The sequence below is a fragment of the Archocentrus centrarchus genome, chromosome 5, assembly GCF_007364275.1.
Source record: "Archocentrus centrarchus isolate MPI-CPG fArcCen1 chromosome 5, fArcCen1, whole genome shotgun sequence".
Classification (NCBI taxonomy): Eukaryota; Metazoa; Chordata; class Actinopteri; order Cichliformes; family Cichlidae; genus Archocentrus; species Archocentrus centrarchus.
Genome location: NC_044350.1, coordinates 27,664,412 through 27,692,277, shown reverse-complemented (window position 1 = coordinate 27,692,277; position 27,866 = coordinate 27,664,412). Strand labels below are relative to the sequence as shown.

General features: G+C 39.8%; 1 protein-coding gene across 1 annotated transcript in view; it reads right to left on the bottom strand.

Annotated features, from left to right (window-relative positions):
• The window catches only part of tafa3a (TAFA chemokine like family member 3a), a 95,577-nt gene extending 70,776 nt beyond the window's left edge, over positions 1-24,801 (bottom strand). Inside the window, exon 1 of the mRNA XM_030729721.1 lies at positions 24,364-24,801. The gene's annotated coding sequence lies outside the window, so the exon portion shown is untranslated. The remainder of the gene's footprint in view (positions 1-24,363) is intronic.
• Between the last annotated feature and the right edge of the window lie 3,065 nt (positions 24,802-27,866).

The window sequence follows — 27,866 nt, the reverse complement described above, 5'->3', positions numbered from 1 at the left end:
ATTGCTTCACATATGCACAGAGAATGATATACACACACAACAGTCTACAGACCCAGTAAGCTAAATGTGAACAGGTTCAGTAATCCTGTTTGCTGGGTGATTCAGATCTATAATATAAAATTATAACAGTGAAATGCAACACACACAAATGCTGCTGAAAATTGTTAATCTTGTGATCGGATCATCACAAGTTCACAGAACAGTAAAATAAATATATCAACTCAAGTTATTATATTTAATTTCCTGCTTGGTGCGCTCTCAGTGCTGTTGTTTATTTCCAGCATCACAGCTGAACATTAGAGCTCTGAAATTTTAACTTGATACATTTAAACAAGTTTACTCAGTGTGTTCAGCTCTGATACTCGTCCATAGCCTAATAAAAGAGGGGGCTATCCCGGCTGCCATAGGCCGAGAGGCAGGGTAGACCCTGGACAAGTCGCCAGCCTGTCACAGGGCTAACACAGAGAGACAGACACCCATTCACACTCACATTCACACCTACGGTCAATTTAGAATTCACATCACAAACATTTTTATACTTTTTCTGAAAATTCCAGTGAAAACGCGGCACATACGCTTTGCTCTGCTCTAACTTTACAGCTGGTCTGTATTCAGTGGTGTTAGTAAAGTATTCGTCCAGTACCGAATCTATATCATACTTGAAGCATACTGCAAATTTAAAAAATATGTAAAAATGTGGCCCATTTTAAACCAAAGCTCTGAACATAACCTGCTCTTGACCAAGTTATGTGTTCAGCGTAAGTTATCGTGGTGATTTAGCCAGGTAAAAAGAGAGCCACCTTTCTGAGAAAACTCTGGCTTAAGGCTCAGCATGCTTCTCTAATCCACTAATCTCACTTACGGTAGCGGTACACTCGTCAGGTGAGGATGATAAAAGTGTCAATATTTAGTAGATTTTTATGCTTTTAAGAATAAATGTAGGGGAAACTGGCCAACAGATGGCAACAGAGGGTCACCTCAATGATCAAAAAAGATTCAGTAATATGAAAAAATTCAATAATGTGTAAAATCTGTCAGGGAGGAAATGCCGCAGCAGTTTCCTTTATGTGTCTACACAGCTCCTCTGAGACCCAGCCAGTGCAGCAGTGGAGCCGACTGCTGCCTGCACAATCTGCATCCTCCAACCAGTCTAGTACAAAAAGGTGACTATTATATCACTGCAAGTAGAACCCATCAAAAGAGTGTGGTGGTGTTTGGTGTTCATGACAATGACACATGCATTTGAGCCTCAATTGCAGAGTAATTTAACATATTCCAAAAGCATATTAGAGGAGAACACTGGTTAAGAATCAACATGGTAAAGAGCTTGCGCTAGATAAACATAGTCCAACAGGCAAGGTAATGCAAAATGCACAGCATTCAGTATACTGCATTAAAGGTTTCTAAATAGTGCTGGGAAAAAGTGCAGTCATGCAAATGCCTTATTTTGCTTTCCAGGCTTACTTTTTAAAACAGCTAAGACACAACATGAACCATAGTTGACTAATTTATACGTGAATTAAATTTCTCGGAAACACTGAATTGTTTATCTATTAACATATATTTGTATCGTATCAAAAAAATAGTGTTTGCAACAAGATAATTCCAGTAATCATCAAAACTATTAAAGCAATTGCCAGGAGAGCGCCATAGTTACTGAAAGAGGTTCAATATTGAATCCAGCACCTGTGAGTGGTGGTAAAAAGCTCCTTGGAACGCACCATTTATGCAACATTTCTGGGCTCATTATTTGGTGGTTTATTTTTCTTGTTTCCAAGCAAAATGGAAGCGATGTGACATTTAGATATTTGGAGCTACAAACAAGTTTGGAAGCAGAAGAGTCAAACTTATGTAACAATAACAGTAAATATCAGATATGCTGTAGGTGTAAATCACTCAGAATGAAAGAAACAAAGGTTCTCTTTAGATTTGTCAACACAAAACCACTGCAAGTGGCTCTACAGGCAGCGTCCACCGGCTTATTAGCCTGCATGGAGTGGATCCACAAGATAAGTGTTAGCTTGACCAGACAGTGCAACTGTCACTTTCTCTAAAATAAAAAAAAAAAGAGAGAGACACTAGCTTTTGTGCCCTTATTATGCGATCACTGTGCTTGAGCTCCCTCCACCTACACATACAACCCTAAGCTGAAAAGACACATTCAGTTAAGCAGTAAAAGTGTGATCTTTGCTATACTCTGCAGATTCCTTTCCCCCAACAAGCTGGAGAAATGCTCTACAAAAGTAGACTATTGGAATATTTGTGAATTTTGCAAATTTACCATCAAACTAAGGCTGTGGGTCAATGTAGGTCAAAAAAGATATATAGTTTTTACCCTTTCACTTTATTAATTGTAGCAAATGGTAACTTTTTTGTCTTATTTCAAAGTAAATGTGTCTTCCTTGTGTTGAGTGAGTAAATATTCATGAAATAATGATAGCTCATTAGGGTCAACTCAAAAGGCATACCACATTTTTCTCCACTCAAATTATTGTCTGTACAGCCCAATCTCATTCCTAGGGCATCTAATACTGCTGCTAACATCTTACAGTTACTCACAAGGTATCCTTTGGCATCAGTGCTGCAATGGCAACAGTGAGACAAGTCTCACTCCCAGCTCATTGAATACGGACGCCTGTAAAGGTCCCTTTGGCACCACATTTACTGCACTGGATAAATGTGTTATGAAGTGTCATATTTTAACATGAACCACAACTTTTTCCTTAGCCTAACCTGTTTCTAAATTAAAGCAAGGAGTTAAAGAGCAAATTTAATCAAAACCAGTCCAAATATTGCTATTGCCAGTGCATCGAGGCAAACAACACCTTGTGTGTATCTCTGCAACACCAGCAGCATTTGATAGAACAGCAGTATTCTATACCCTGGAGTGGGACTGTATTAATCTTTATCAGCTGAACTGATCTTTATAAAGAGAACATTACATGTAGCTTAGAGGAAAACATCTGAACATTCACCTTTGAGGAAGTAAAGCCTCTAAGGTGTAGTCGTACCTATTCAAAACTTTTACTTAAACACAAAAGCACAGCAGTAAGCTGATAAGAAAGCCAAGAGGTCTATGTAGGCATTTTATTTCTCAATATTTTACTTTTTTTTTTTTTTTATGTGGAGAGTTAGGTGTTGTACTTGCGAGCACAAAATTAGCTTCACTCCAGGTAACCAGACCCCAGGTCAAAGTGTGTTAGCCACCTGTGAACAGAAAGCACACTCAAGCAAAGACGAGAGGGCCGTGTGTGGTTCCTTTCAGCAAAGGCAGGTGGGAGAGGCTGGAGGACTGATACTCAACAGGGCGCAGAGGGGGGCTGACTAAGCAAAGAGGGAGTCAAGACGCATGGGAAGTGAGGCAGAAAATGAAGAAAAGAGGTTAGAGGAAGAAGGCTGAAATGTGGGGTTGTAAGGAATGAGAGGTTATAGGGATCAGGAGATGGGGGCAAGCGTCTTGGTGAAAATGGTGAGTTAATATGTTTTAGAAACAAATGAAAAGAAAAGAAGGAGGGAAAAGACAGACGCTTAGGAAATGAAGTGGAGAGAGACCGAAGAGAAAAAAAAGATGTTGTGGAATGAGTCTAAAAGAAAAAAGAAATCAATGTATGGCACAGAGATCTATAGCGACAGATAGAATGAACAGTGGGAGCTCAATTATCCACACATCCTGCTGCTTCTCTCGCTGCCTGTGATTGGACAGCATGAATACATCACCTCATACAGCAAACTAATTAATGTTTGTTTGGGGCAATCATTTCAAATAAGTCTTATTTCGCATCATTATTACAAACAAAATTCCAAGCTGTTAGTGAATTGTAAACATTTGATTAAAATTAATTGAGCAGTGGGGAGTGCTGTCAGAACACGCAGAAGCAGCACAAGAAATCACTTGTTTTTGGAAAGACTGCTCACAAACTCTGCTCACGATCCCTCGGAGAGATGATGTCATTACAGGCTAATAATAACAATAATTTAGCACACTTTCCCACCGCTTGCACCCAGCTCTCTGTTTGATTTTTCTTCAGTGTTTCCAAAGCTGGGGAAAACAAGACACTCAGAGACGCACAAGTTTTATTTTGAAAATGGCATTGGAAGGATGTCATACATCTAAGACTGACGGGGGCCAGATCAATAAAGCTTTTGGATATTTTAAGAAAATAAGGAGGCATGCAGACAGCCCAGAGCTGCACCATGGCTTCAGCGCTGTGTGTATTTAGAGAGCAACTCCTGAGGGGAAGGCAAAGAGCAGCAAAGCTCAAACAGAGCCACAGAGTCATTATTTTTAGTCCTGTTTGCTGTGGGCTCGTTCGAAACGCCCTCTCTCCTCCCCGGGAATAAAGAGCAGCAGCATGAGAAGAGAAACGAAACAGAGCCCGAGGAGAGCGCGCGCAGATGTACACATCATTACAGAATCAGATCCAACCGTAATTATAATCACTCAGTTTCATTTGTTACAGTTGGATTAAGTCATTATGGTGCTATAGGTGCATTCTGGAAGGCAAATGATAGCTGATGAAAATCATGCGTCTCAGTGCAAATGTTAGCACTGTGTTCATCTGGATAGGACATTTTTAACATGAAACTATACTACACTTTGGCTCTTGGTGCTGGTAGACTTTTACAGGTCATTAGAGAGGAGGAAAGGTCTAACACGATGATGCTGTGGGATTTCAGCACTGAAAACCATTCCTTTATCAAAGTCTCTTACCCATAACTATGCACGTGCATGCATGAATTTAGAAGTTTGATCGTGAGGATAACGCACACAAGTCTGTGTGCACAGCTCCATGTCTGGGTACTTGCATGTGTGCGTCTCTGAAGCACCAAAGGCGGGAACTCATTCTAGTGGTGCTAATAAAGAACAAAAGCAGAGCCAGAGATGACATCTATGATCTATCACACTCAGCCACCTGCTTCCCAAAAAGAAGGCCATTTAAATGCCACATCTGCTCCGTCCGCCAACCATAAAACACCAGAATACGGCACTCACAAAACGCATAGAGTTTTTCCTATATATAAATGCACAAGCAGTATGTCGGTGCACACAAGGGAAGTGCTCGCACCGAAACCTGACAGCCATTTGGAAAGAGAAAAAGTATATATAACCTAATTTTTGCTTCACAGTAACCCACATGGAGCCAAATGATGCATGTGCAGCTGTCATGTGTTTTAGAAATGGCCGAGGATAACTTCAGAGGCTGAACTCACTGAGAGCCACAGGCCCATTGGTCACAGAGCACATGAAGTCCAACAAAATCTGACCAACTGTCTGCACTTGGGTTGCTCAATATGGGACCCAAGCTGCAGTGGAGTGGACAAGAAATTCATGTGCTATGCTTCTTTGTATGGGCAAACATTATGGCCAAGCTGGGACCAAAAATGTTTATTTGTATGCTTCTTAATTCAGAAACACTGATGAAAATGATGCTTAAAGCACAGACAGATTTTTATTAATATCAAAATGGTTTCTTTGATAGTTTTCTTATGAATTATTTAAAAATGCCATATATGTTCATTAGCTTAGCATAAAGAAAAGAAACAGGCTCACATTTCCCTGTTTTCTACTGCAACAAAAATCATGTAGCAGCAACTCTAAAGAGGTATAAAGGAGTCAGGAGATTATGGTTATCTCTTTCCTGCCTTTTTGAAAAGTTATATTAACAAGCTGACGCTTCAAAATCACCACTCAGACATGAGAGCTGATTCTGCCTGAACTCTCACTTACACAGTCATGTCCGGGCAGGATTTGAGAAGGTCAAGCGGCAACCCTCTGAGCTGAAAAATGAAGCTAAGCGAAGTGCTAAAAACTGCAAGTCTATCTGAGGCTGGCTCCAGAAGCAAATCAATCTCCAAAGACTCTCATGTTAAAATGTCCAACTTTTCTGCATTTAAAAGCATTGCAGCATTGCATTTAATAAAACCTTTTTTGTTTCCTTCTATGGATAGTTTATGATTTTGTCTTTATAATAACTTTGGAGTTGGGGGCATATTGGTATGTGTGCCAACACAGACAGCTGAGGCCAATTGGTATCTGCTAGACCTCACCTCTGCTAACTGGAGTTAATGGACTGGTATATATAGGGCTTTTCTACTCTGAACACTCAATGCACTTTCTACTAAAAGCCTCATTCGCCCATTCACACACATTCATACCCCTGAACACACTGGCAACCTGGCGTTGCCCCAGTGTGCTGCCTAAGGATACTTCCCAGATACTACTGTACTGGAACTCTTCCCCAAGTTTGTGCTTTTGGTGCCTTTTGGAGCATTTTCATGGCATTACTCGCTTGTTAACCAAGTTTTCTAGTGTTGGCTGATAACTTAGTTCTCTGCCCTCATTCAAATATGGTGACTTCCTTACCTTTTTTGTCCTTCAGTTAGTAATACATTACAATCAAAAGTGGCTTCCATGTGCTGCACATTTTTAAGTGGAACAGTTAGAGCAAAATCTGTCAAATGTTTCCAGATAAAGAAAACAATGCCCTGATGTGCCACACTGGAAAAAAAAAGAGGCTGCTATTATTTTTTACATTTTTTTTACAGTGCAAATGCTATACTGCATTGATACAACCAGCAAACAAACAAATAAAATAAATAAATAAATTCATGAGAAAGCTCACCAAGAAGAAATCTGACTTTGAAAATATTGTGTACCTTCAATCTCCCTCTAACAGTGCCACAAAAATATATATATACACATTACATATATTAAATCTATTATAGATAAGTGACTCTATATAAGGAACAATTTTTTAAAAAGAAAAGAAGTATTCACACAGCAGCTGTAACTTTAAAAAAAATAGCTGTCTGCTATGAGAGAAACTTTTACAGCAAACTTTACATCAGCAGTGATCTCCAAATGTTTAATGGATATTGGGTTTGAGAGCTAAATAAATAAATACGAACAACAGTTTGTTTCTAGTTTTCTTTCCATCTGACGTCTTTATCATCTGACGTTTTTATTCCTTTGTTTTAAAGATGTACGAGGCTATCTGAGATTATGTGGTGATTCATACACTTCCAGAGACAATTCATTAATTATTAACAACATTTTGTTTTTGTTTGGCTATGACAGAGGACTTTTATATACCTACTGTAACATTAATTACTACAGCTTGTGGAGCTCTGTTCTGTTTGTCCTTCTTCCATCTTTAAGCATTTTTTATTCCTTTTTTATTCCTCCTTTTTGCCATCTAAAAAAAATGAGAAAAAAGTTATAACAGAATTAGTTACTACTTTGTGTTTTTTGCTACTTCTTTATTTCTGTACTCTTTAAAAAAAAATGGTACAAAGTAGGGAATCTAATAAGGCCAAATTTAAATGTACAGTCTCATACCAAAATTTAAAACTGATCTTTTAAAAATTGATTATTTAAAGGGTAACACTTCATAACACAGCCTGTGACTAAGGTCCTAAGTACACTTATTTTACAGGGATGTACCCTGTAAGTAAATTTAAGTTCTGTATAATTTCCTGGACTGAGGTCTTAGTAAAATATGTTTACTTACGGCCTTAGTCACAGCCGTATTATGAAGTGTTACCTTTAAAGGCATTGTTCAGCACCATACACAACAACAAAAATTATATTAACTACTGCTGGGACTCTAATTCTTTGTGGAAAAAATACTTTGAAAAATATGAGACATGATGTAAGTTTCTGAACAAGGATTGTAGGATGTGATATTTCTGGTAAAATATCTGCATAAAGAAGCAGCTTTGGGATTGTGAGGATTTTTTTCTTTCAGAAATTGCTTTTGCTGATCTCTCTGTGTGTGGTGAGATCACTTCTTGACCCTGTTTGTTTAGCAAGCAAGGCTGGTTCAGGAGCCAGAGTGAAGGCTATTTTAATGAACTCTCTGCTTCAGAGTGATGAATAGGAGTGTCAGAGCTCTGTGTCTGCTCCACCCCTTCAATGCACTCAACTTACACAGTGCCCAAAAACAGAGACTTGTGATTTCCACATAAGGACCTACAAACAGATATTCATATATGCTACGGTCAATAGAATATCAAGATGAACATTTTATTTTCTTTTTCTGGGTATTGGTTTGAATGGTTTTGATGACATTATACTCACCGCAGTACAAAAACCGATCTCAAAATGCACAACAGTTAAAAAAAAAAATCTATGGAACAAGAAGCATGAGCAGTGAGACACAGGCAGTGAGCATGCCAGTCCAAACTACTTTTCAACAGATATAAACCTTCTGTAATATTAAAAACTGAAAAATACATTTACATCTTTACACCAATTAAGTTTCATTATAACTGGAGTTTCATCATCACTTTGGTATCTTAACAATTATACCTATTAACCATATAATTATAAGGTCCTTAGGGCCTTATAACAGTGATTGATGCTGGTATAAGCTGTAACATGGGAAATAAACTCTCTCTCTCTCCCTCTCTCTCTCCAATGTCCCCATTCAGTCTCCACACCAGACAAGGCTTCAAACTTCTCTGAGGGAAACACTGAGAACCAGTGGTCAGAATTACTGTACACATTTAAACTCATGTTGTAAAAAAAAAAAAAAAGTACCATAACAACAAAATTGTTTCTAAAAATACCTCCTCTGTCTGTATTTTAACAGGAAATAGTTTAAATTTTAAATTGTTCATCTATGACACACTGACACACTTGAGGAGCATGTTGCCTTCTGTTAACTGGACTGCATATATCAAAAATGAGGACAAGCAAGAGCCATACTCCCCGCAGTAAGCCTTATTCTTTCCTTTTTTCTTAATAGATGAAAGAGACAGTAAGCCAGGCCTGCTCTTTTTTTTTTTTTTTCTCTTCTCAGTGAGGATTTATTCCTGTCCTGACATGATGATGTCCTGTCAGATGCTTACAGCTGTGTCATAGAACAAGCCTGATCTTCAGTCATGTCTTCTCTGGCTTCACTCCAGAGCTACGAGGGGAGATGCCTTCACAACCCTCAGTCCAATGCAAATGTCTAAGTCCATATCCAACTCTGTAGTCCCAGTGGTGCCCTAGGGGGTTTCTGGCCGAGATATGCCATATGTTAATAAAGAATCACTGTCAATTCTAACACCATTAATTCTGTGGAAGCTGCACAAACTGTTAACCGTCAAGCTACCAGCTACTCCTCTCCACCCCCAGTCTGTCTCTCACTTCTTATAGACCTCATTTGCACATAATGCGCAATACAGAGGAAAAGTGCTCTTTTTAATTATCCTGAGGATTATGAGGTTTGAGTTGTTCCCAAATGCTAATACATAGATGGCAGCTGTGCATCTTTGCATAAGGAGGAGTATATTACCCTTCCATTTGGCCTCTGTTCCTGATGGCTTACAGCTGATCTTTGCACACCTCATTTGACGAGAAAATAAGAGGCTGGAAAGCTTTGCGCGAGAGACCTCGGAGCATAATGAAGTTCGAGATCCGATTAAGGAGCAAATGCCAGAACTCACAAAGTTAATGACAGAAATGAAATATGGGATCAATAAGGAATTCATTTTGAACGATAAAAGAGACAGATGAAGAAGATTTTATGGCACTGAGTCGAACTCATAAATTAAAACTCACAATATTGATCGGATTTAATTGTAGCTGCAGACGGGTGGTGTTTACAAGATGAGAATAATTCAGGAGTATAACTTTCTAATATGTCTGTTAAGCATCCAAATGTGCGGTATTGTGTTGCTGTCTTCTGACATGAATACAACCCATTATCAACAAATTCTACAAGTTTGTCAGGCCTAAACATTGGTTATGGTAATTATTCACATAATTCTAAGATGCTTTTTACATAACTTTTTAATTAGCTAATTAATATACTGCTACCATTAACCACTTTTACACATAAATACAACTCAAAAGGCTCAGTATAAGTAGCAATGCAGATTAAATTTGGAGGGAAAAAAAAAAAACAGGCAAATGTTATGATTTATGATGCTTGACCTTCAGCTGTTCAGCTAAAATCGATGCACATGTAATTATAACAGATCATTCCTCATATGTGATCAACATTAACAGTGAGTCAGTGCTGTTTGGGTGGTACAGCCTGCATAACTTTCTGTTCATTCCAGTAGTGGAAAATAAACTCCCCATTGTGTCTCACTCACAAACTTCATGTATACAGCTCAGGTGTTTCAACGTACTCTTGTACAGGTGTGTCACAGTGGGTGGATAGTGATAGGTTAAATATCCCTGTTGGGTCACAGCGTTGGCCTGACTACCTTTTTGAATGGAAACCTTGTATAAGAAGCAGAAAAAGTATGCTACCAACACTGACTTAACACTTAAGCCAAAAGAAGTGATAACATAGAAGTGTTCTATTTTCTACATTTTAGCCTTGTCTGACACTAAATGATGTTTATTGGAATGAACACATACTGTGCATGATTCATATACCCAAAAGAGCTCAATGCAGAGCATTGGCTTTATAAGCATCCCAATGATAGACAAAAAAAAAAAAAAAACCTACAAAACTCTGACCTCAAAAATCATGAGCTTGAATTTGATGCTGTTCTGAATCTACCACATGCACGATAAAATATCCGGAAAGTTTCAGCAAAATATTCACAGTCCTCATTAATTACTGCATACAGGACTTTAAATCACCCACATGCTCTTCATACAGCCACAAACCCCCACAGCAGACATATTTATTTTCTTCTCTTTAATTCTGTATTTTCTTCTTGGCTCCCTTAGCTGCTACTTTGTCAGCGAATGTGGGAGACAAAATAATTGCCTCTATATTTCCTGCATTGATTTCTTGCACAGTTCTAATACAGTGGTCAGGCTGACCACTCAGGCATCCATGACAGGCCCCTGTATTGCAGGCTTTGTGTTTCAAGAAAAAAAAAAAAAAAAAAGAAGCACTTAAGAGTCAAGACTCTTGGTTTTCTACAGCTTGCTTTCAAGGTCAAACATTAGCAATCAAAACAAAAATTCCTCAAAGAAAATGCATTTCTGAAAACTCTGAGCTGCAGATGAAGCACATATGGCAAATGGTGCACATATGGATACTAAAGTGAACTGACAATGTCAAGGTTGAATGTGAAGAATGTGAAATGCAGGACTCTGTGGGCAGAATATACAATTAAAGATGATTTATTTAGGCAACAGCAAAAACAACGAACAGGTAAAATAAACACAAATTCATGCAGGGAAGTATAACACAACATAACAGACACTGCAGAACAGACTAACCAGGAAGACAGGACTAATGATTAAGAAATGACAAACAGGAGGGGACGTGGACACAGGTGAAGACAATCAGGGCAATCAGGGGAGACGGGGAAATGAAAGGACACTGAGAGAGACATGAGCACTAACATTTAACAAGTACAATATGAGACAGAGAGTAGACAGGCGGTTAGAACTGTCACCTCACAGCAAGAAGCTCCTGGGTTCTAACCCACCACCTGGCTGAACTCAAACCTGATGTATTGAGTTTGCATGTTCTCCCCTTGCCTGTATTGGTTCTCTCTGGGTACCCCAGAAGCTGACAGCCAATGATTGGTTGTCTGTCTCTATGTGTTACCCCTGTAACACACTGGCAACCTGTCTAGAGCGTACCCTGCCTCTTGCCCTATGACAGCTGGGATAGTACTACTACTACTACTACTACTACCCTGAATTGGATAAGTTGAAGAAAATGGATAAGACAGTGAAACAAACAATCCAAAGAAAACATGCTGGACATGGAAGTAGGAAGACCCATAATAAAGATGACGACAGAGACAAGAGAACACTGGAGGACAAAATCATAAACACAGAAAAACAGAGAAGAGACAGAGTGGCTTTAAAATAGTACTAATAGAAACTATGACATAAGCCAAAACACAGGATGCAAAACTGAAATTCATCACTAGAATAACCATAAGGTAAAAACAGAAGTCAAAGACTCAAAGATGTCAAGGAAAATAAATCAAGACAGGAACCCAGAAATACAACAAAGACAGAAATCAAAACCTGGAGTAACAATGAAACCTCAACAGAGGCCCAAATTGAAAAATATTCACATAGGATTAAAAACCCCAAAACAACAACAACAAAAACCCTTGCACTGTGATAGAAAATGAGACACTAATATATAAATATACCAAATTCCCAAAGTGAGCATCAGGAAGAATTAAGGGATTGTAAGATGATTAACAAGACAGAAAGCACAAAGAAACAGAAGCAGCTTGTCTAAGCTCGGTGTTTTTTACATAGCATCTTTTTTACATTAAGTTGTATCTCTTGAGGCCTCTAAAACAATATTTAAAAACCAATATATTAGCAGAAAACATCACCAAAGGCATATCAACCTATAAATGTAACCAAGTGACAAAGAACTTGGTTACATTAGAGGTTTGGACAACATTTAGAGGGTGTCTTTTCCAAACGTCTAAATGTAGGATATCAAGTTTGGAGTCATATTTTTTTTTACAAGAGTACAAAAAAACCAGCAGGAAGTACTGATACTTTCATGATTTGGGGTTTCTGTTGAGTTATTTTCTGTTTTATTTTGTAAATCTTAGTCTCTTTACACTGTTGCCAGTTTTACTTCCTGTCTTTGTTTATTTTCCATCCTTTGTGATTGCTTGCCCCACCCTCAATAGTGTCACCTGTGTTTTGTCTGTCATACCTGTTTTCTATTAGTCATTAGTTCCTTTAGTATAAATGCTTCCAGCTTTTCACTTCTTGCTTGTCAGATTGGCTGTGCTCAGTACAGTCGTTAAGCTTCCTGAGTGTGCGTTTGCATTTTCCTGTTTCTCCTAGTTTCCCTAATCATTAATTCTCCCTTGTGTGTTTTTGGTTTATGCTGTCCTTTGCCTGTTTTTGAACCTTGCCTTTTTGCCTGCTTTCTCTGACCACCTCTCTGTGTATGACCTCTGCCTGGATTAAAAGCTGTATTTTGGATTTTACTTTGCCTCTCTGTGTCCTGCCTTTGGATCCTCTTCCTCTGTTACTGTTACAGGAACTGAGTGGAATAAAGCTATTATGCTTCATTGTCCTTTGAAATATTGGTTTGCAGACTATATCCAAGTTGAAACTTGTCTTTTACTTTATATGGGAGCCCTTTTTCATTAAAAGTAATACCTGCACATTTTACTAGCTGCCATTCAAAGGCTTTTATGTACAACAAAGAGTCACTACATTTTCCTTATAGTAGTAGAAAGAAATGAATTCCCTCATATATTGAAATGTGCAGTATATCATTTGAGTAGCACATTTAACAAGTCTGGATCAATACACAAAACAATTAGAATTAGAGACACTAACACTGGAAGTGTTTAGCATCGATGCACTAAAAACAGCTCCTTCACTGAAGATACTCCTGTTTTCAGTGAATCGTGTACTGAGTGAATGGCTAAAATACATGATGTGAGCATCATGAATGGGTGGCTTGAAGAGTATGTGTTGCACATGACAGACTGCAGTAACAATGCACCTTGTTGGCATGGCTGTTACTAATGAAAGCTTAGGCAGCAGCTACCGGTAGTACTGCTAAAGACAATCCATATGAGCATTTGAAGGAGTTTTGTGAATGAAATCAGAACTAATTCTCAGGTTTGAGTCAGAATATTAGCTACACTGGCAATAAATTTGAAATAATGAGTTGAAGCGTGCAGCCATGTGAGAAATATCTGAGTGATTAAAGAGCAAACAGCCACAAAAGTTCCACAGAGTTGTCTTACATTTGTAACTCGAGCTCTTTTGAACTTTTCATGACAAATTTAGAGGTTAATATGTTTTTGGAGCCAGAAGTTGCAATGATTGGGGGCTGCGTGGATGGCAGGAGGCTGTCCTCCTACTTTGAAAATGTGTAAGAACTGAACATAAACTACTCTGATCTTCGAAATTCTAGATTATGAATTATGAGTATGAGCTAGTTCAGTTAATACTGCAAATGCGTTTTTCACGTCACATTCACCTGACAAAGTTACCACTAAATATGGAATAACGAATTGAAAAGGCGCCGCAGGCAAAACCGCCCACAGGGTGGGTTTTGCTAGTTTATTTAAAAGATCATTACTGAACAGTAAACAAAATCCACAGTTCAGTAATGACCATAGTTTTACTGCAACTGTTGGGAACTAAAACACAGAATATTAAATGCTGTTTTAAGACCTGATTCTGACTCTCAAGCAAGCAACAGAAAAATAAATATAACTGACTTAAACTTACAATTAATGCCAGCCATACATTTTCAGTTTTAAAGGATTAAAAGCGCCACACTGTTTTTCGCTCTTTTTGTAAACACTAACGACACGGCAGTCTTGTTTTAAACAAAGTCTTTTGTGCATTGTGAGCAGATCGGGTGTGGGAAAGTTTGATTAAAAGTAAAAATGAACACAAAGTGTGTGTTAAAACATTGTGCATGTTTAATAAAATTGTGTTTGCCGCACTTTCAAGTCTGGACAATGCTTCAGGTAGAGCTCGAGCTTGAGCATTGTTGTGCCTGACACTGCAATTTGTAGATAACAGCAATATCTGACAGTAACCAATGGGCTCACAGGGCACAAATTTCTTGGTTCAGGACAAATATGGATTGTTACACATTTAATAATATAAAGGATAACAAACTCTTGCTTTGCCCAAAGCCAATTCCGTCATCTTTCTATTTAATGAGTAGAAAAACACAAAATCTCCTATGATTTTTGCAGTTCTTAATTGCCCAACTTTTCATCTTGTTTTAGTCTACACTTTTTGTGTTCCCTGGGGCAAATGTTTAGTATAATGACCCTTTGAACCTTCCCTTCTGCTGCAGACTGCTCTTTAAATTAGGCAAAGGAGGTAACCGTCACCCACGCACTCAGCTGAATGAGAATACAGGGCACAGCGTCAGAGAAACAAAACAAGGGCAAGAGTTAGAAGATGGAAGGATGCGGGAAGGACAGACAAAAAAGTGGGGGGGGACATTGTCCACTTACACCGGTCTTGATTCCTGCAGTGTGAACTGTATTTTCCTTCAGATCTAAAGCCTTGTCTAACAGTCTTTCCTCTTAACAGTCCGGTAGGGTGAAATCACCCTTTGAACCTTTTTACAATGACTTTGTGACATCACACTGTCTGAGAACACCTCTCCCACCCTCCGTGTCAGAGAGGTAAGAGACGACTCACTGGATCGGCAGAGACAGCAAGAGAGCTCGGAGCAAGAGAGCATTAGCCCTGTGGTCTCAACTGAGGCATCAATTAATGAGCAGCCTGGGAATGTGTCCATCCAGACACACTTTTCACCAAGGTGCCACAGGAGGCCATGCCAGAGCCACAGACGGCTGGGGGACATGAATAATTGAGGTCCCTGTTTTAAATGTTTAAATAAATTAAGACCAGTGGAAGAGGTGTTAAGAGATGTACAAGTGGGAGGATGGGAATTGCGGCAAAAATATCTCCATTATGTCTCTAATCATGAAGCAGCAATGTGTTCTTTGTCAGAAGTAAAGCTTGCCACCAGCGGAGGGAAATAAGTTCACGCTGCATATAACACACTCCCTAACGTTGCAAAAAGATCTTCCTAGTCTTATTTTGCCCAATTCAAATATGTGTGCATTTCTTGGGGTGGGTACTGGTTAGATCAAAATTTTACCTAACTCTGAGAGCTGACTGGCAATGAGGTGACAAATAGTGAGTGGAGAGTTCTTTGAAGACCTAGAGGGTAACCACAGAGGACTAAATAATAGCATCCTACCCCACGAAGCTCTGAGCCTGAACAGCCTGGTAGATAAAGTCCTGAAAAATAAGATGAGAGCCATGCGTTCTTTCTTTCTACTGTGCATCATCACACTTCATCAGGTAACTGATATAGGGACACACCATTTGTAGAACTCTGGACCAATACTGGTATGATGATTAAAATAACAACCGAGCTGCCTGAGAGTCAATAACAAATGGATATTGGTTGAGATGGGGCCTTTTTAGGCAAGTGGTCAAAAGTAGAATTTCTAAATGAACTAATAAACAACTAAAGTTTATGTTGTTGTGTTTATTAAATCTGTATTATAGATGATATGATTTACAAAGGGAACACACAGCTTATCTGTATAATAAGGTTTTATTTTTAGTCTTTTTTTATTTTCTTGTCCCATACATGTCACATAGAGTATTTAAAATGAGTAGTATCATATTAATCATCAGTGAACACTTAATATGTATTCAATATGAATGCAAAAAAAAAAGTTAAAAGTATCCAGGGTTAGAGAGGGGCACTAAACCTCGGTAATATTTACATATCTGAGGAAAGTCTTTCTGGTAATGTTCCTATTGAACTGCTGCCCAAATTTTCTACAATCGCGATGCAGATCTGGAAAAACACTCTGACTTTTGAACTAGTAGCTGCAACTCCTTTAAACACTTCATTTTCTTTGAACTACTTTAGTTTCTTTGAACAGAAAAGGATTTTCAGCAGATCTTCTCTCACAAACTTTCTCTGATGATAAATCAAAAATCAGTTCCCTAAATGACTATTAGATCTGTAACACTCTCAAATAACTGACTTATGTACACAACTTCCATCATGTATTTTTAGTTCCATATGGCCTATTTCAGTTTGGTGTTTATCAGACTGTACAAAGTCACAGTGTGTGACATTACAGCAGCTGATATTTTGGTCCAGCCAGTTTTCAGCAGGACACAGAGAGTAAACAAAGCCCCAGTGATTGGCAGCTGTTCCACTCTGCAGAATCCAGCAAAGATAGCTCAAATTGGATGCAAAACCAGCACACTTAGATTTCAATTTGTCTTGTGCATTGATTGTGATTTGTCTCAAGTATGTGAAGCTGGGGAGTAAACAGTGATCAAATTGGTATGGTCCCAAAGAGGCCATACACATTTAGGGTGCTCTGGGCTCGTACTGGTTTATGATGCAGAACAGACAGTCAGTCAGCCAAAGGGATGACACAAGAGGTGGTATCAGGCTTCTTGGGTGTGGGCGGTTTCTTCTGAGCTGCCAGTGGACCACTGCTTCTCCTCTCTTTCATTTTCTCCTTCTCACCCTCTCTCACGCCTAAGTCCAATGCCCAAGAGAAATTAGTCACCCCACACATTGCGGTGAAAGAGTTATTGACTGTGCATGTGAATATTTGAAGGAAAGACAGAGTGCAAGGAAGACTAAAGAGAGCATGCAGGGAGAGAAAATAAAATAGTTTTTCAATCCAACCCTTACAATTCTGTCTTGTATTTGAAAATTGATGCTGGTATGGAAAAAGAACATCCATCTACGCATGAGAACTGTGTTGCAGTACCAGGAAAGCCTCCACATGCAGTACAGATACAAGAGCAGCCACAAGAGGAAAATGATAAGAAAACCTACAAGAGATAGAGCTAGCCCTGTGATAGACTGGTGTACCCCGCCTCTCATCCAAAGTCAGCTGGGATAGGCTCCAGCCCTCCTATAACACAGAATTGGATAAGCACTTAAGAAAATGGGGGGGATGAAATGGATCGATCGACAAGAGCCCCTAAGCTTGAATGTTCACACAGACACAAAGGATTTGGGCAACATTATGCCACTCTAAAAATGACTCATTTAAAATGGTGCAAGGCCAATCATTATAATTTCCTGTATCCAGTTATACTGCATTCAAAATAGGAATAAGATCAGTAGTATTTTTACTCTTTTGTGAGTCATCTCAGCATTTAATGTAATTTTTGACTGAAAATGGAATCTATATTCAGGCATGCTTACTTCTGGAATCCCAAATGTAGTGTGGACTCATTGATTAAACAGCCTTTCTGAAAGTTTAGTCTACTCTTTTATGGCTGAATGTGGGTGTACACTTCAGAACAGTGCTGCCATGAGAGATTTCCTAGCAGAACAATGAGCGTAATATTGTTTATGGATGCTCATAAATTTCCTCTTTTTTTTAATGCATATTGTGGTTTGTTTACACTGTCACCGGGGTAAGTTTGATTTCTATTTGATTTCTATTTTACAAAGAGCTTTGCTAAATGTGTCACTGCTTCATAGAGGACACATATTATATCCCTAGTATTAATATGGCTGCCACCTTAGATTCAAAGCTTCAAAGCATCAGTTGCAGATTCCCAGTTCGACTCAAGAGCTGGCAAGTGTTTGCAGGCAAACTGGTGTTTTCCATGCAAACTATAGGGAACTGCAGCAGTCCGCTGGCAACCAATGAAATCGCAGAGATTTTCAGTGCTTTGCTTTAAGTGAAAAGCTTGTGACATATTTGTTAAACTAAGTTGTATCATATAGTAGTGGGTGTACTTTCTCCCAGTTATCCATACTCTCACATTTTCAGTTCTAATTTCTTTAGTTAATTCAACATAAAATTCATTGTTGTGTCATTTAAATACATTTTGAAACTCTGGGTTTTACAAAACAGTTTTCACAGGTAATTGCTTATTCTCCCACCACCACCTGGAGAAGCACTAATAAGCCCATCTGACCCCCTGCCTGGCAATCCTGGCTCATACTTCAAAACATTCCCCACTTCCTTTCACACACACGTCTGCTTCATTTATTAGTCATCAGTTACCCAAATGCAACTGAAAAAATCAAACGGCAAAAGAATAATTAAAAATGAAATGTGATATAACTATTTATTGTGCATGTACATAACTGCCTGAAAGAGGAGGCGTGCTTGAATGGATGAAAGAGAAGCATGAACTGGAGTTACCTCTGAGCTAATTCTGTCATAGTGGAAAGAAAACACAAGTACCCAGATTTCATTTTGTTCATTAGATCAAGGTTCGGTTGCTGGCTTCTGCACACAATGCATTTAAGAGCATTCTGAAAATAGAAGCCGGCTTTGAAGAAGTCCTCAGCTCTTCCACTGTTGGGCTTTCATGATGGAGAAACCTGACCGGACTTCATGTCAGGTCACAAAATCCCAACCAGGTCCAATTTTTCACACAAGGGTCCGGAAGGGGGGGGGGGGGGGGGGGTCATGTCAGAAAATCAGAACAGGAAGTGGTGAGCCTTTCAAGTTAAGAAAAGAAAACCTAAACCAGCCCTTCATGATGCACATACAGAGACCTCTGCCATTAATTGTCACTTTCATTGAGTCTGATTTCTTTAATCTTACTAACAACAGGGTTGCCATGTTCATGCTTTCTCACCAAAGAAATAACAAGCCTAGAAATAACAGTGCCATTTTTACACCCTGTAATTGCAACTTTTTTACCCAGATTGCAGTCTAATGATTACAGGCACGAAGCTGGAGCTCGACAGTAACACCATAAAAAAGTATGGGAGGAAAAAAACATACTGCTATGGACCCTGGGGCACCACAAGAGTTGTGAGAGAATTATCTGCCAACAAAAAAATGAGAGCACCATTTCTCCCCTGGGAAGCAAGGTTTGGGAATTGAGGTTCTCAAATTTGAAATTCCCCAACCTTTTCACTAGGTGGCTGGTTGATGGCTTGGAGAATTTTTTTTCTTTTTTTGCTGCTGTACTTGAGATGAAGTTGATGAGATACTGGCACAATGGCAGAATACTGTAAGTCAAAGCTGCCAAATACTGACTTCCAACAGACGAGGCATAGAGAGGGGGACTGAAGGATGAGAGCAAAAGAAAGGAATGCTGGTAGAAAAGTCTGATGTCTGGCAAAGCTGAAAAACACCTCTATGGAAGAGTGAATTTCTCTTCTGAGGCTCTGCTCCACTCAAACCTAATTGTCCTCAGTGTCCTCAAGACTTTGAGAGTCAGCTGGAGAATTACCCAGGCAGAGACATGTAATACCTCCACTCTATACCAAGTATCTTCAGGATGGACAGGAACATTAGGTCTTAGAAAATCCCTGTACAACAGGCTGGCAGGAGACCAAGCTGGCTCCATTCTGAAAGAATCCTTTTAAAAGTGTCATACAACAATGGTCAACATCAGTGATTCTCAACTTAGTACAATAGGAGTAACCAGATGAATCTGTGGGGGTTACAAAATGATCAACAAAGTATGAAAACATTGTTTCCTCAATTCTTTAATGCTTATATAAAACACCGCACCAAAATCTAAATTAATTTGCATTATTAGTTTTCTCAAAAGCATCATCTTGAGCTTCAACAAAAAAAAACAGTGCATGGGTTTTACTGGAACACATCTTGAGAGTTGTAATTAAATTCTCTTAAATCTCTAGCTCTACTGGCCTCCAGTAGCTTAATGTTTCAGCTTGCCACAATGATGTACCTCAGGAGGTAGAGCAGGTCATCTGCCAATCGGAAGGCTGGTGGTTCAATCCCTGGCTGCTCTACTCTGTGTGCCAAAGTATCCTTGGGCAAGATACTGAACCCTAAGTTGCACTCAATGTATTTATTGGAGTGTGAATGTGTGTGAATGGTAGGTAGAAAGGACTTAGATCTAGAAGAAAGTGCTTGCATGTATGGGTGTGAATGGGTGAATGAAGGCATGTTGTTCGAGTGCTCAGGTTGAGTAGTAAAGCACTACATCAGAACCAGTCCATTTACCATTTACCATGTAAAGTTGGGACATCACTGCTGGATGTAGTTAAAGGTGCAACAAAGCTCTCCCAACAGTGTCAGACTGTCCTAGTACTAGGCCATCCTGACTTCAGTTGTAGTCAACAGCATATACTGTACATGAACCACTGGCTAGCATGAGCGAGCTGCAGTATCGTCTGACAAAATCACATGCCTATAAGCTAAAGATTATGGCTGTGCTGTGATTTCAGCATTATGAGTAATCCTTATGTGACATAGCTGCAGGAGCAACTGAAGAAGTGAAAAATTAGTCAGCATTAGTTAGTTAGCATTCACTATATGGACAAAAGTACATATAGAATATGGACAAAAGTACAGGACCACCTACACAGTACACCTACAGGAGTTGCTCAGCCATGGAAACCCATGCCATGAAGCTCCTGGCACACAGTTTTTGTGCTTATGTTAATGCCAGTGGAGCTCAGCAGAGCCATGGAGACTTTTACACACCTCAGCACTCAGCAACCCTGCTCTGTAACTTTACGTGGTCTCAATAAGCTCAGTAATAATGAATTGCTGTTACAAGCTTCATGAATGGCAGGTCCCTGATGGATTATTTCCCGGTTTCATTTTGAGGAAAAGCTCACTCAGGGATCTCTGAATGGCCTTTCTGTATAACTTTGTGGACTTCATGTGGACGCAATGCAGTTTTGTGTCACTACATCTAGCCGCAAAGCAATAAGGATGTGAACTGAAGCATGATGGTTAATGCTGTGAATAAGAGGCATGAAAGGCACCCATGGTACAGGTTTCCATGTTTAAAATATTAACAAAAATGAATATCCAAATCCCGAAATTGAATGCCTACATGACAAACTAGTATCCAGACAGAAACAGCTCAGTATCCAAGCATCAAAAAATTCCTTTAAACACATGATAAGCCAATCTATCTTTTCCAAGACTATCAGATGAACTTCGTATGAATGTCTCCACTCCAGTCATGTACACTGAACAGACAACAGAGGGAGCTGATATAATACAATGACCTCACAACACACACATACGCAATTTTAATCAAGCAGTAGGCGATACTGAAGCCTGTGCACACAAACATGATGTGCCCCCACACACCATTCACATAAATGCTCCGGAAAACACCCACTTTTTTACAAACACTGCTACACTTCAGCTGCACACACACACACACACACACACACACACACACACACACACACACACACGCACTATCTTGTGCCGCGTCTCTCTTTCTCACACACACCCACAGCCAAACATGCACACAGCAAATCAGCATGAATAAATAAGAGATGGAGTTGTGCTTCACAGCCTAATCTCTTAGGGGGAAAAACAACGTGCCACACATCAGCCCAGGCGAGTGAGTGGGACACTGCTGGCTTCCAGAAAACCAATTTGTTAGTTTATTGTATTGGTGTTTAGTCTATGGTTACAGTTGATTTCAGCCAGCCCATCCCGGGCATGATCCTTTAAATGGCATCTATAAAACATGGGATGTGCTGTCCTCATGTCCTCCTCCTCCGCTGTACATGTCAGAGCTGCATGCAAGCGTCACAATGCTGCATTTCGTTCGCTATGGTGGGGCTTTGAATTTCTCTTTAAGCACCCGATGGATTCACCCGAGCAGCTCGAGATGGTGCTTTGAGAGGTGGAACAAACTGTGCTTTCTAAACACATTAGCCTATGAACACCGCTGAGCAGCGAATCTTGAGGTGCTGAAATCGGGTGTAATCATGTAGATAGATGGCTGACTTTTTATTGTTCCGCTAAACCAAATCTGCAGGGCTGGTGGTGAATACAGAATGTCTGAAATGATGCAATAACCCAGATTTTATGGTTAACTCATGGTGCTGCCCTGCAATGTTCTCTGTGTCAAAGCACTGGGCTGTCAAATGTATATGTATCTTGCACATGCAGACATGCCTGCTGGTAGGAAATGCAAAAACTGGAATAGCTGCAATACAAACAGGCATCCTTAATTGTACAACTGCACAACATATGTACAAGGTGAAAAAAAAACAATACAGTGCCTGTATTATTTTGCCTCATGCCTGCAAACACAATCCACACTCTTCTATTATGCCCTATTGATCTGACAGAGTGAGCAGGAAGCTGGCAGAGAACACAAATACTGCCTGGGGTGGCTCCTTAAAACTAGACACAAGCCTCTTATCCATGGTGTTCTCTTCCTCTGGAAATCACCTGGTGGCTCATGCATATCAAGTACTCTCTCCAAGCCTCAGTCTACAGCTCTGCCTTTTTTCAGGCACTGCTGTTTGTTGCAACATCTATGTAATTGTAGCTTTACAAAAATTGGAGGCTAATCTGTTTTACCTGTATATGCTGGTTATTTGGCACTACTAAATCGTGTTTTGTTGCATCCAAACATCGCAAGCAATGATTTTTGTTTCACCACTTGTTAGAGTACCCTGTGCCAATGTGCAGTAAGGCAATGCTATGCTGAGCATAACTCCATAACAAATCCTCACTTTTTTCTTCTATTTTGTCTTTTTACAACTACCACTGCAGAGCGAGCAAATCTTTTTTTTTTTTTTTTCATGTTTCCAGTTTACTGTCAAATACAGTGGAACTGTCACAGGGATCCCATCTTCAGTAATCCCACAGTGGCCTTTGCTCTGCCTGTCAGCATTACCAGCCAATAACGCTGCACAATAAAACCCTCCAGAACAACAGTGGGCCGCAGGCAGCTTCAAGGGCTACTGACGGCGATCTATAAAACAATATAATGGGTTGCCTGTCAGCAAGTGTGAAAGGGAAGATCTACACCTCCTCTGACTCTCTGAGGGGACTTCAATTAATCACAGCAGAATTGTATCACCCGGCAGTAGGAGTGTAAGGTTATTACCATCCCCATATTCTGCAGGATGAAATGCGATGATAGCACTAATTGAGGGGAAGAAGGGAAAAAAAAAACAGCTGACCAGACAACTCTTGTCAAGAGGATGAAGGGCAAATGAAAGAATGAGGCGAACAAGAAGATAGACTAAGGTGGATTTAAAAAAAAAGAGAGAGAGCATGGATGAGACAAATTAGGAGAGGGAGAGTGGAAAGTCGATGCTGCAGAAAGGGAAATATTCACAGTGGTGTGTAGGCATAATAATAAATATCTGTGCAACAGCTGACACCAAATACATGAGCCAGTTCTCATTAGGGACTCCTTCTGTGTATCTGCGGTATAATACAACAAGATAACACCACTGTACTTTTGCTGAAATCACAAGCAAGCTGTTTATAGCTGGAGCTGCTTTTCTCTTATGTTGGAGTTAAAGGGAAGCGCACCTGCTGTGAATTCAGCTCCACATTTAACTTTGCTCTGATGCTTAACTGCAGGGAGCTACGTTTATGTTTTGGGGTTACATTTGTCAAGGTACAAGTGATGTGAAAAAAGGAGATTTTGAGGGCAGAAGCCCCCCCCCCCCCAAAAAAAAGCTATATAGATTATGATCAGCTAATTATTTCTCCGCAGGTAGATGAGAACACAGGCGTCGTTTGTTCAAAACAAAAGCATGTTCCCTTCATGCATTTTACACATAGAAGGGAGTTCCTTTCGTGCCTTTGTGCACATGAGCAGATCTCTCAGAGGGAAACTTTTTTTATCCAATCGGAGCTGTCACTGATGGATTCATGTTGATGCGCACATCTAATATTCTCTGAATCTTGACCATATGAAGTTGAACATTTACCAGCCTGCCGCTACACCTGCACGCCACCTAAAGTCGTGAGTTTCCAGTAGCCTATTGCTGACCAACGATTTTTTTTAAAAATCTATTTAGCATAAAAAATCAACAGTGTTATCAATAAGCCTCAATCGTAGGTTCGCCTGCTATTTCAGTCACACATGAGCTGTTAAGCATTAAATATTCAGAATATGAATAGTAATAATATTATATTGTTGTCTAATAAAAGTGTCCAAAAGTGAACAAAATATCAACTATAACGCCAACTTACCTGTCGTTGTTCTCTCGGTTAATCCCGAGAAATGTCCCTTTCACTTATTCTCCATTGCCAATCACAAAAAAAACAGAAACCTCTTCTTCAGGCAAATGGCATTTCCTTGTCGCTTCAAGACGCCCTGGACAACACATAACCTAAAACACTGGTCTAATGTTAAGCTCTCCAGACGCACAATCCCTGAGTGAAATGAGCCTAAACTGGGGCTGCCGGCTACTTGGAGGCGGTGGACTTGAAAGTCTATAAAAGTTACTGGTCCTCCGCCTCTGACTCAGAACTTCCCATCCGCCAGAGCTCCACGGCAGCTGGACAACACGCCGGACCGTCACTCATACTTTCTGAATTCAAGCATGCTGTGGTTTTCTACAATCCCCCTTCCACATACTGGGTGCAGATGGGTTTTTGGCAACGTCTTCTCGCAGTTAGAGAAATGAATCTGAGGTGTCCGCGGGATGAGAGAGCAGCCCGATTCACCACTGCGCGTGTGGACCCTGCTGATGCAGCGCCGGTGCTTTAGCGCCATCCAGCGGTGATGTGAGAACGCAGTCTCCGGTGGCGACGGGGAGGACCTTTATCAGAAAGCTTCAGACATTGATAACTGGATGACTGTCCCCTTCTGAATGCAGCAGCGAGCAAACTACAGCAACGATATAAAAACTGAATCAGATAAGTCACTAATTACCCCAGTGCCACTTGCAGTCATTTGTTTGTGAGGGGTTTTTAGGCTGATTGGTTTGTTTAAGATGTTTTATCAGTTTTTATTATACAGTAGCTTTCATATTCAGACACAAACAAGCTAAAAAAAAAAAAAAAAAGGCCAGTTTATCATGTCGCATGATTTTAGAAGAAGTGCTTTGAGCTTTCTTAGAAATGGAGCTAAGAAAAGATTTGGGGACTCAATATCAATATTTTAAAATGAGATCCAACCCAATTCACTTAGGGAAAAAAATGGCAAACTCCCTAATATCTCATTAATGTTGAAAAATAAATGGGAAATTAGCGTTCTCCTCCTCTTAGGTCTGATATTGTCACCTGACTTCCTGTTTTTATGCGCCTGCTTTCATTTAATTTTTTAATAATAAATAAAAAGCTACTAAAATGTTTATTAGGGCCACCGAATGTGAGTGAACACAGAAGAGACAACAGCTCTGTGCTGAAGGGTTTTTCACACCTCTGTGGTGCACACGAACACCATCTTTTGTTGTAACCTAGTAGATGTCTTCTTTCTATAAAAGACAAAAATAGAATCACAGGATAAGAACAAGATGAAGAGCCTCCTCAGTTCTCACAAAAAAAGACTCCCCTCTTACCAAAACCCCTTCCCTTACCCTACCCAAACACACCACCCACACGCACAATTTGTGTGAACTCAGCCACTCTGAAGAACTTCAGTATTATGACATGAATTAGGCTCGTGTATACTCACCAAGTTTATGATAACACATTTTTGTGTCTTTGACATTACGCTTTCACGCTCCCCATGCATTGCTGTCCAAGCTACAAAAGCCTTCCCTCCTTTAATTTCATTATCATCTCTCCATTTCCCAAGCACGCTCTTTCATCTGCCCCCCTGAATGGCAAGAATGGGTGGAATAATCAATACCAACCTTTAAAATAGCCTGTAGGAGATGGGATGCAAGCATTTGGACTTGTATTTGATTGATTTTGGACCGCCCTCTGAGAGTGTTATCATCATGAAGCCAAAGCCATTTACCTCATAGAAAACTCCATAAACACACACGCAAAAACACACTCATGCAAACAGAATCAAAGGTCAGAACGCACAAATCCCCATGGATAGTGTACAAGAAAAATGTCACACCATTATCACTGCTGGGCTATAAAATTCAACGCAGATACTGTATGTAGACCAGAGACAGGCTTCGCATCACTTTGTATTTGACTATGAATAGAGAAGCTGTTATTTTGACTCTGTGCATCATTTATATCATATAATTCCTAAAGTCATCAAGTTTCTTTCCTCCTCAAGCTGCGCCTCACACGCATTGAGAGAGGAGATGGCCTCATTAATCTTCTATGCATTGTATAGACCTATGCTGTCATACCTCTGCCACTGTGGTTTGTGACACCGCTTCGCTCATTAAATCATATGACAGGATGAGGTCATCCGGGAGGTAAGGTGTCTCAAGCTGTTTGAGAGCAGATAAAGAAAGTAGTGTGAGCCTTTGTTAGAGAGCTGAACAACAAACGTTCTCTAGATGGGAGCTAAGGTGACTCATAAGGTAAATGCCAGTTAGTGAGAACTTGGCATCAAAATCAAATAAAAGTCTCTGCATTTGTCTAAACACAGGGAGAAACAGACATCTGAGACACTTGAGCTATCATGTGATTTGCAACCTCTCTAAGGAAGTTTTTTTCACCGCCTTTTTAGGTCTTGTTACTGTAGGTGGCACCTTGCATAACCCTAATCATCCCATGCTTGTTATTCTGATATTATTTTCAGTTGTGGGGGCTTTGTGGTTCGACACTGATTGTGGTAGTTCAGCTTAAAATAAAAGCAACCTGCAGGGAACAGTGCGAGCACTCTGCCTGAACCCTCACTCGCTTTCAGCACGAAAGTGTGTTTGAAGACAGTGAGATGTCTACCAGAAAATTGCAAGGGAAAAAATAGGAGGCATTACGGCCTCAGGAATGGAGCTCTCCATCAATAATGCAGCGGAAGCAGCAGTTAATGCCCCCTTTAATTCAACAGGTCTGCAGACAACGACACAGTTATTCTTCCTCAAGTGCAGATGCTCGACGAGAGGCAGCTACCTCAGGCTTTATGGCTTTGTGCGGTTTCACTGCCAGGTCTTTCCCCTGACCTCAATCCCAGTTGCAGAGTCTTTGATGGGTTTTCATCAGGGGCTCTCACTAATGGAGTTTCCAACTTCACTAACTCTCTCAGATCCCAATAGTGCACTGCTGCAACAACAAAGAAATAATGTCCACCTAAAGTCAGAATATATGAGCTCAATTTAGAGTGAACAGTGAGCGTACACCTTTTGTAAACAAAAACAGGGCAGTGTGGAATCACAATGTTACGCAGCTATTTGGTCTAGGTCTGTTTTTAAAAAAACTAACACTATCTTCTAGATGGCAAGTACATCAGAAGTGTTTTGCTTTGAAGTTTTGGCTTTTTTAGAGATTACTGAAACTTTACCAAACAAAAATTAATTGCAGACTGGTTTTTAACCACTTCAAAGAGAAAGAGGTGAAAGCCACATTTATAAATCTGACTCAAAACTTTTTTTTTCCCCAGTGGCAGGAGATTCTGACTCTTTGCTTAAAGGGGTGCCACTATGTTCATTTCTTGCGCAGTATTTATTTTTTATTTTTTTATTGGACTCTGGACTCACAGTTCCTTACTCATTTCTTATTGTCTCATCCACTATCTGAAACAAGGCATTCTAGCTTCTCTCTTTAAAGCCACCCTCCACCCTCTCTTTAAACCAACTTATTCTGATTGGCTGTCTCTTAAAACCAGAAAGTTTGATGGC